The sequence below is a fragment of the Gorilla gorilla genome, chromosome 2 (assembly GCF_029281585.2).
Source record: "Gorilla gorilla gorilla isolate KB3781 chromosome 2, NHGRI_mGorGor1-v2.1_pri, whole genome shotgun sequence".
NCBI lineage: Eukaryota > Metazoa > Chordata > Mammalia > Primates > Hominidae > Gorilla > Gorilla gorilla.
Window position 1 is genome coordinate 124,699,545 of NC_086017.1, and position 7,956 is coordinate 124,707,500.

A 7,956-nucleotide genomic window follows, 5' to 3' on the forward strand; every position below is an offset into this window, starting at 1 on the left:
GGCACTATCTCGGCTCACTGCAAGCTCGGCCTCCTGGGTTCATGCCATTCTCCTGCCTCAGCCTCCTGAGTAGCTGGGACTACAGGTGCATGCCACCATGCCTGGCTAATTTTTTGTATTTTAGTAGAGGAGGGGTTTCACCATGTCACCCAGGCTGGTTGTGAACTCCTGAGCTCAGGCAATCCGCCTGCCTCGGCCCCCCAAAGTGCTGGGATTACAGGCGTGAGCCACCGCACCCAGCCAACAAAATCTTCTATAACCTAAGTTCTTTGAGTTTTCTCTGAAAATTCTCTAAAAATCTTTCTTCATCTTGTTCTAACTCAAGGGTGTCCAATCTTTTGGCTTCCCTGGGCTGCATTGGAAGAAGGATTGTCTCAGGCCACATATAAAATACACTAACACTAGGCCGGGCACAGTGGTTCATGCCTGTAATCCCAGCACCTTGGGAGGCCGAGGCAGGCGGATAGCCTGAGCTCAGGAGTTCAAGACCAGCCTGGGCGACATGGTGAAACCCCTCCTCTACTAAAATACAAAAAATTAGCCGGGCGTGGTGGCATGCACCTGTAGTCCCAGCTACTTGGGAGGCTGAGGCAGGAGAATTGCTTGAACCTGGGAGGCAGAGGTTGCAGTGAGCCAAGATCGCGCCACTGCACTCCAGCCTGGGTGACAGAGCGAGACTCCATCTTAAAATAAAATAAAATAAAATAAAATAAAATAAAATAAAATAAAATACACTAACACTAATGACAGTTGATGGCAAAAAAATCTCATAATATTTTAAGAAAGTTTACGAATTTGTGTTGGGCTGCATTCAAAGCTGTCCTAGGCCGCATGTGGCCTGTGGGCCACGGGTTGGACAAGCCTGCACTGATACTTGGTTTTCCCCTGAAACTTGAGAGGAAACAGCTTTCCTTGAAGCCCTCTCAAGTGGTGTCTGTTTCCTCTCCCACATCGTCATATCACTTGTAACTTCCCATTGATCTGGCCTTCTTTGATCCTGGCCTCCATTGGCCTCCAATCAATAAGGCCTCCATTGATCCTGGCCTCTATCATTCATGCCCTGTGGAGTCACCTCCCTCAGTGAATCAGAGCTGACTGACCCCAATAGAATGCGGTGTAAATGACAGTCTATAACTTCCAAGGTTAGGTCATAAACGGCACTGTAGTCCTCACCTTGGTATCCTGGATTACCTGCTCTGAGGAAAGGCACTGCCATGCAATGAGGACTGAAGCAGCTCTGTGAAGATGTCCATATGGAGAGGAATTGAGGTCCCAAACCAATAGCCAGTACCAGGTGCCCGGCCATGTAAGTGAGACACCATAGAAGTGGATCCTCCAGCCACTATCAGGTCTTCTGATGACTGGATCTCCACTTGATTAAGGGCAACCTCTGAAAGCCCATGAGCTAGAACTGACGAGCTGAGCTGCTCCAGGTTCCTGACCCACAGAAACCATGAAATAATGAATGATTATTGTTGTTTTCAGCCACTAAGATTTTGGGTGATTTGTCATGCAACTATAGTAGCTGGAGCACCAATGGGCCCAAGAAAAAGTGATTGTCTTCTTTTTTCCTATTACTTCCAGACTCTTTTCCTTCACTCTTCCCTAACACTCTATCTTTGAATTTCATGTCAGAACACTATGCCACCAGTTGCCTTTTCTTACTGGAGTCATCTATAAACTCACAATCCATGTTCCCTTTTTCATTGAAGATTTTTCCTCCTTGCTCATGTCACTTTCTTCTACCCTACTCTTTCTGTACTTGGTGATTTCAATAGCCACTAAGGTTATACTTTCAATTCCTGGTCTCCTAGTGCCTTGACCTCTGCCCCAACAATCTGAACCACCACTCCTGTCAGCCACCCACTCTCATACTCATATCATAGAACTTATCATTATAACTACAGTTTGTCCACAATCTCAGCTTCAAGTACCATTTGTATCTTTCCAACTCATCACTTCTATCACCAGCAGTCCTTTAATCTCAACTAGATTTACAAACATTTAATCCTCACACTTTGATTGGCCTTGACACTCTTATGACCTTATTTTGCTTCTTACCCTGCTTGGACTCCAGGGGCAATCATTATTGCCAAACCCTCGCATACGTACTTATCTCCCTTGCTTCTCTTGTGACTTAGCATACTTGCCTGGTAAAAATCAACCTTAGGCTGGGTGCAGTGGCTCACATCTGTAATCCCAGCACGAGGGAAGGCCAGAACAGGAGGATCATTTGAGGCCAGGAGTTAAGACCAGTCTGGGCAACATAGGGAGACCTAGTCTCTACAAAACAAACAAACAAACAAAACTCCCCAAAACCTAGCTGGATGGGGTGGTGTGGGCCTGTGGCCCCAGGTACTTGGAAGGCTGAGGTGGATCACTTGAGTCCAGAAGGTTAAGACTGCAGTGAACAGTGATCATGCCACTACACTTTAGCTTGGGTAATAGAGAGAGACCCTGTCTCAAGAAACCCTCCAAAACCTCCAACTAAATCCAACTGTGTCCATTCTGTGTTTGCATTTGTGCAACTACAAAAAAAAAAAAAAAAATGACACAACTGTGAAGGGTGGTTTCACTTTATTTATTGAGTTATAATAGTTTTTAATTACTTGAAATAAGAAAGTTACAAGAATAGTGCAAAGGCTTCCCATAAAACTTTTACTCAGATTTTCATGTTTGCTTTATTTATTATTCTCTCTCGGCACACAATTTTTTTTCTGAAACATTTGGGTGAGCTAGATCAAATATATCAGTGTACAAAGTCATACGTCACTTAACAACTGGGATATGTTCTGAGAAATGTGTCATTAGGCAATTTTGCTGTTGTGCCAACATCCTAGAATGTACTTAAAGAAATCTAAATGGTAGAGCCTACTGAAGTGATGTTGTTGTCTGGGGTAATACCTGAGGTTCATTGTCCCACGGTCATGGAAAACAAGGACGCGGACAAACCAGGGTGAGGTTCAGAGCAGAAGTTTAATAGGCGAAATAAAGAGAAAAGCTCTCTCTGCTGCAGAGAGAGCGGCCCCAGAGAATATGGGTTACTGCTTCCATGGTGAAATGCAGAAGGTTGAATAGATGATCTTGGGGAGGTGGTATCTGATTTATATAGGGCACAAAAGATTGGTCGGACCAGGTGTGTCATTTGCATAGCACACGAAGAACTGGTTAGGACTAGGTGTGCGGTTTGCATAGCATGCAAAGAAGCTGGCCACTCCTCCCTAATCTTTTATTACGGAGATGGGTTCTCTACATGGCCAGGCACCACGTTGCCTGCCTCTTTACTGTACACATGGTGACAAAGAAAAGAGAAGAGGACCCTCCCTGTTGAACATGCCTGGCAACCAAGTAGCCCTTTTCTATTGGCACTGAGGCTGGCATTCACCTGTGCAATCTTTTTAGCTTGCTTATCTATGTTTGCTGCTTGATTTTTCAGGCTGCTCTTTGTTAGAAAAGAAATGTTTTGGTGGCTGCTTTTTGTTAAAAGGGGAGTTCCACTGAGGACTCTTACCCTTACTATCTGCCTAAATTCTATCTCCTGTATTACTACTACACACTTAGGCTATATGGAATAGCCTATTGCTCCCGAGCTATAAACCTGGACAGCATGTTACCATGCTGAATACTGAAGACAATTGTAACACAATGAGAAGTATTTGTGTATCCAAACATAGAAAAATTACAGTAAAAATATTGTACTATAATCTTATGGGACCACTGTTTTCTTGTGGTTCACCGTTGAATGCAGTGACTGACACATTGTTATGCAGTGCATGACTGCACTTCCTAAAACAAGCACATCCCCATACCTAACCATAGTACAATTATAAAAAACAGGAAATTGTATGGGCATGGTGACTCATGCCTGTAATCCCAGCACTTTGGGAGGCCAAGGCGGGTGGGTCACCTGAGGTTAGGAATTCGAGGCCAGCGTGACCTGTAAAAACCCCATCTCTACTAAAAATACAAAAATTGGCCAGGCATGATGGTATGCACCTGAGACTACTCCGGAGCATGAGACAGGAGAATTGCTTGAACCCAAGAGGCGGAGGTTGCAGTGAGCTGAGATCGCACCACTGCACTCCAGCCTGGGTGACAGAGCAAGACTCTGTCTCAAAAAACAAAAACAGGAAATTAACACTGAGTCAATACCATAATGTAACCTACACTTTATTCAAAGTTTTCCAGTTGTCCTAGTAATGTTCTTTATAGCAACAACAACAACAAAATGTTTCTGGTTCAGGAACCAAGACAAAATCACACGTTGTATTTAGTTGCTATATGTCTTTAGTGTTCTTTAGTATAAAAGAACACTTCAGTCTTTCTTTGCCTTTTATGAGTTTGATGTTTTTGAAGAGTTCAAGTAATGTCCCTCAATTTCAGTTTGTCTGTTTCCTCACAATTGATTCAGAGTATGCATTTTTGGCACTGTATATTGTTTTGCACCTTACTTTTTTTTATGTGACAAAATTTCTTGTAGATCTTTATATATCAGTGCATAAAGAGTTTCCTCATTCTTTCTTGGCCATTACTTCTTCAAATATTCTTTCTTTCTTCTCTCCTGGAATTCCCATTTTGTATATGTTGGTCTACTTGGCAGTGTCTTACAGGTCTTATGGGTTCTGTTCATTTTTCTTCACTTTTTTTTCTTTCTGCTCCTCAGACTGAATAATCCCAATTGACCCACCTTCAAGTTGCTGATTTGTTCCTCTGTCTGCTCAAGTCTATTTGAATTACTCTAGTGAATTTCTCATTTCAGTTATTGTATTTTTCAGCTCCAGAGTTTCTATGTGGTTCCTTTTGTAATTTATATCTCTTTATTGATATTCTTCATTTGGTGAGACATTGTTCTCATGGGTCTCTTTTGAATTTGATTTCTTTTAGCTCTTTGAGCATATATGAAATAGTTGATTTAAAGTTTTGTTTGTCTAATGCTCAGGCTTCATTAGGGGCTGTTTCTATTATTTTTCTCTGTATATGGGTCAAACTGTCTTGTTTCTTTGTGTACCTTATAATTTTTTGTTGAAAACTGGACATTTTGAATATTATAATGCAGCAACTTTGTTTTTTTTGAGACAGAGTCTTACTCTATTGCTCAGGCTGGAGTGCAGTGTGCAGTGGTGTGATCTCGATTCATTGCAGCCTCCACTTCTCCAGTTCAAGAGAGTCTCATGCCTCAGCCTCACGAACTACAGGCACCCACCACCAGGCCTGGCTAATTTTTGTGTTTTTAGTAGAGATAGGGTTTCACCATGTTGGCCCGGTTGGTCTTGAACTCCTGACCTCAGGTGATCCACCTGCCTCAGCCTCCCAAAGTGCTGGGATTACAGGCATGAGCCACTGCGCCTGGCATAATGCAGCAACTTTGAAAATCAGGTTGTACACCTCCCCAGGTTTTACTGTTGCTGCTTATTTTAGCATTTATTTGTGGTTTGTTAGTATCTTTTATAAACTACTTTTTTATGTTATGGTAAAATATACACAAGATAAAATTTACCATTTTATCCATTTCAAGTATGGTTCAGTGACATTACATGCATTTATATTGTGTAATGATCACATCTCCAGAACTTTTCTTCACCCCAAACTGAAACTTTGAACCAGTTAAATAAAGCCCCATTCTGCCCTCTTCATAGCCCCTGGAAACCACCATTCTACTTCCTTTCTCTATGAATTTGACTACTCTAGGTACCTCATACAAGTCAAACTAATTTTGTAAAGTTTGTATTCTTTGTTGTATGTGGCCGCATAAGTCTCTGTTCTGTCAGATTAGAAAAAAATAAAAACCGAGGAAGAAAAATACATACAGAAACAAGCAATTATCTTTCAGTCTTTGCAGACTGGCTTTCTGTGTGTGTTGGGTATGCCTGTAACACCCAGCCAGGCAGTCTATATCTCTGCCTTAGCCGAGCAAAAAGTCAGCCAGAGGTGGAAGTTTAGGGCCTTCTTAGGTCTTTTCTGAGCATGTTCCCAGCTCTGGGCATGGATGTGGCCTTCTGGATTCCCAGGAATTTGTGAGAGTTTTTCAAAGCCCTTATTCAGATTGTCCATTGTTTGCCTGAACTGTTATCCCTTGCCCCAAGTGACACTGGTAATATATTTGCCTTCAAATTTTTTCTTTTCTTTTCTTTCTTTCTTTCTTTTTTTTTTTTTTTTTTGTGTGTGTGTGTGTGTGTGACGAGTTTTGCTCTTGTTTCCCAGGCTGGAGTGCAATAGCGCTGTCTTGGCTCACCGCAACCTCTGCCTCCTGGGTTCAAGCAATTCTCCTGCCTCAGCCTCCCAAGTAGCTGGGATTACAGGCATGTACCACCACACCCAGCTAATTTTTGTATTTTTAGTAGAGATGGGGTTTCTCCATGTTGGTCAGGCTGGTCTCGAACTCCCAACCTCAGGTGATCTGCCCCCTCAGCCTTCCAAAGTGCTGAGATTACAGGCGTGAGCCACCATGCCTGGCCCAAATGTTTTCAATAAATACTCTACCTGCCCCCTCTACCAACATTCCCCCACCAACACCTGCCCAAGGCAGGTGTCCTACCCTTGGGAGAGTTCTGAGATAAAATAAGGCAAACAAGTCCTTGAGCCTTCAGGGAGCCACCAAACAAGTCAAAGCAAACAGATAACAATTCTTCGAGAATAAGGTCTGTACTGCTACCTCTGATACTATGAATCAGTACCAGGAATGTGGGCTATTGTAGAGTAGGGGATGGTACCAGGGTAAGTTAAAATAAAATGTCACAAAAGTCTCTTACTGAGACTCAGCTGTTTTTTCTTAATTAAGCATTCCCCTGATTGTGGTAAGGTTTTGGTGACATTCCAGATTTCCGAATAAATTGTTTCTGACAGCTTTTGCCACCTTTTTTGTTGCTTTTGTGGAAGTACAGACTTTTGAAGTTCCCCACTCTGCCATTTTTGTTGATGTTGCTCCTCCTCATTCTTTTAAAAATTATTATGAAACTCCACAGAATTCCAAATTCTAATGGGTGGCGGTTTGTCATTTATTTAACCAGTCCTTTATTGATGATGATTTGTTTTCAATTTTTACTACCAACTATTCTTCTAGGAGTAACTTTGGATTATTTTGCATGTGTGCAATTAAATCTATAGGAAAAATTGCAGAAGTTGGTACTGCTGCAAGAGTATACTCATTTTGTAATTTTTGAAGCTATTGCCAAATTCACTATATTACTTTACACCTCCATTATTATTATTATTATTTTGAGACAGAGTCTCACCCTGTCACCCAGGCTGGAGTGTAGTGGTGCAATCTTGGCTCACTGCAACTTCCGCCTCCTGGGTTCAAGCGATTCTCCTGCCTCCAAGCGATTCTCCTGCCTCAGCCTCCCAAGTAGCTGGGATTACAGGCGGCTGCCACCACACCTGGCTAATTTTTGCATTTTAGTAGAGACAGGGTTTCACCATGATGGTTAGGCTGGTCTCGAACTCCTGACCTCAAAGGATCCACCTGCCTTGGCCTCCTGAAGTGCTGGGATTACAGGCATGAGACACCGCACCCAGCCTCTACACTTCCATTATAAAAGTCCTGTATCCCCACGGTCTTGTCAGCAGAATGCATTTTCAAATTTCTGTACTTTTTGTCAAACTAGTAAGTGAAAAATAGTATTTCAGTGTGGTTTTAATTTCTATGCTATTCTGAGTGAAACTGAGGATCTTTTATACTTTTAAGAGACATTTGCCCATGCATGGTGGCTCACACCTGTAATCCCAGCACTTTGGAAGCCCAAGGAGGGTGGATCATGAGGTCAGGAGTTCAAGACCAGCCTGATCAACATGGTGAAACTCTGTCTCTACTAAAAAAAAAAAAAAAAAAAAAATTAGCTGGGTGTGGTGGTGGGCACCTGTTATCCCAGCTACTCCAGAGGCTGGGACAGGAGAATCGCTTGAACCCAGGAGGTGGAGGTTGCAGTGAACCGAGGTCGTGCCATTGCACTCTAGCCT

At 42.6% G+C, this 7,956-nt stretch overlaps 1 protein-coding gene across 1 annotated transcript in view; it reads left to right on the forward strand.

Annotated features, from left to right (window-relative positions):
- Nucleotides 1-1,180: 1,180 nt before the first annotated feature.
- GRAMD1C (GRAM domain containing 1C) overlaps nucleotides 1,181-7,956 on the forward strand; it is a 119,208-nt gene continuing 112,432 nt past the window's right edge. The window contains exon 1 of the mRNA XM_019023950.2: nucleotides 1,181-1,306. The gene's annotated coding sequence lies outside the window, so the exon portion shown is untranslated. The remainder of the gene's footprint in view (nucleotides 1,307-7,956) is intronic.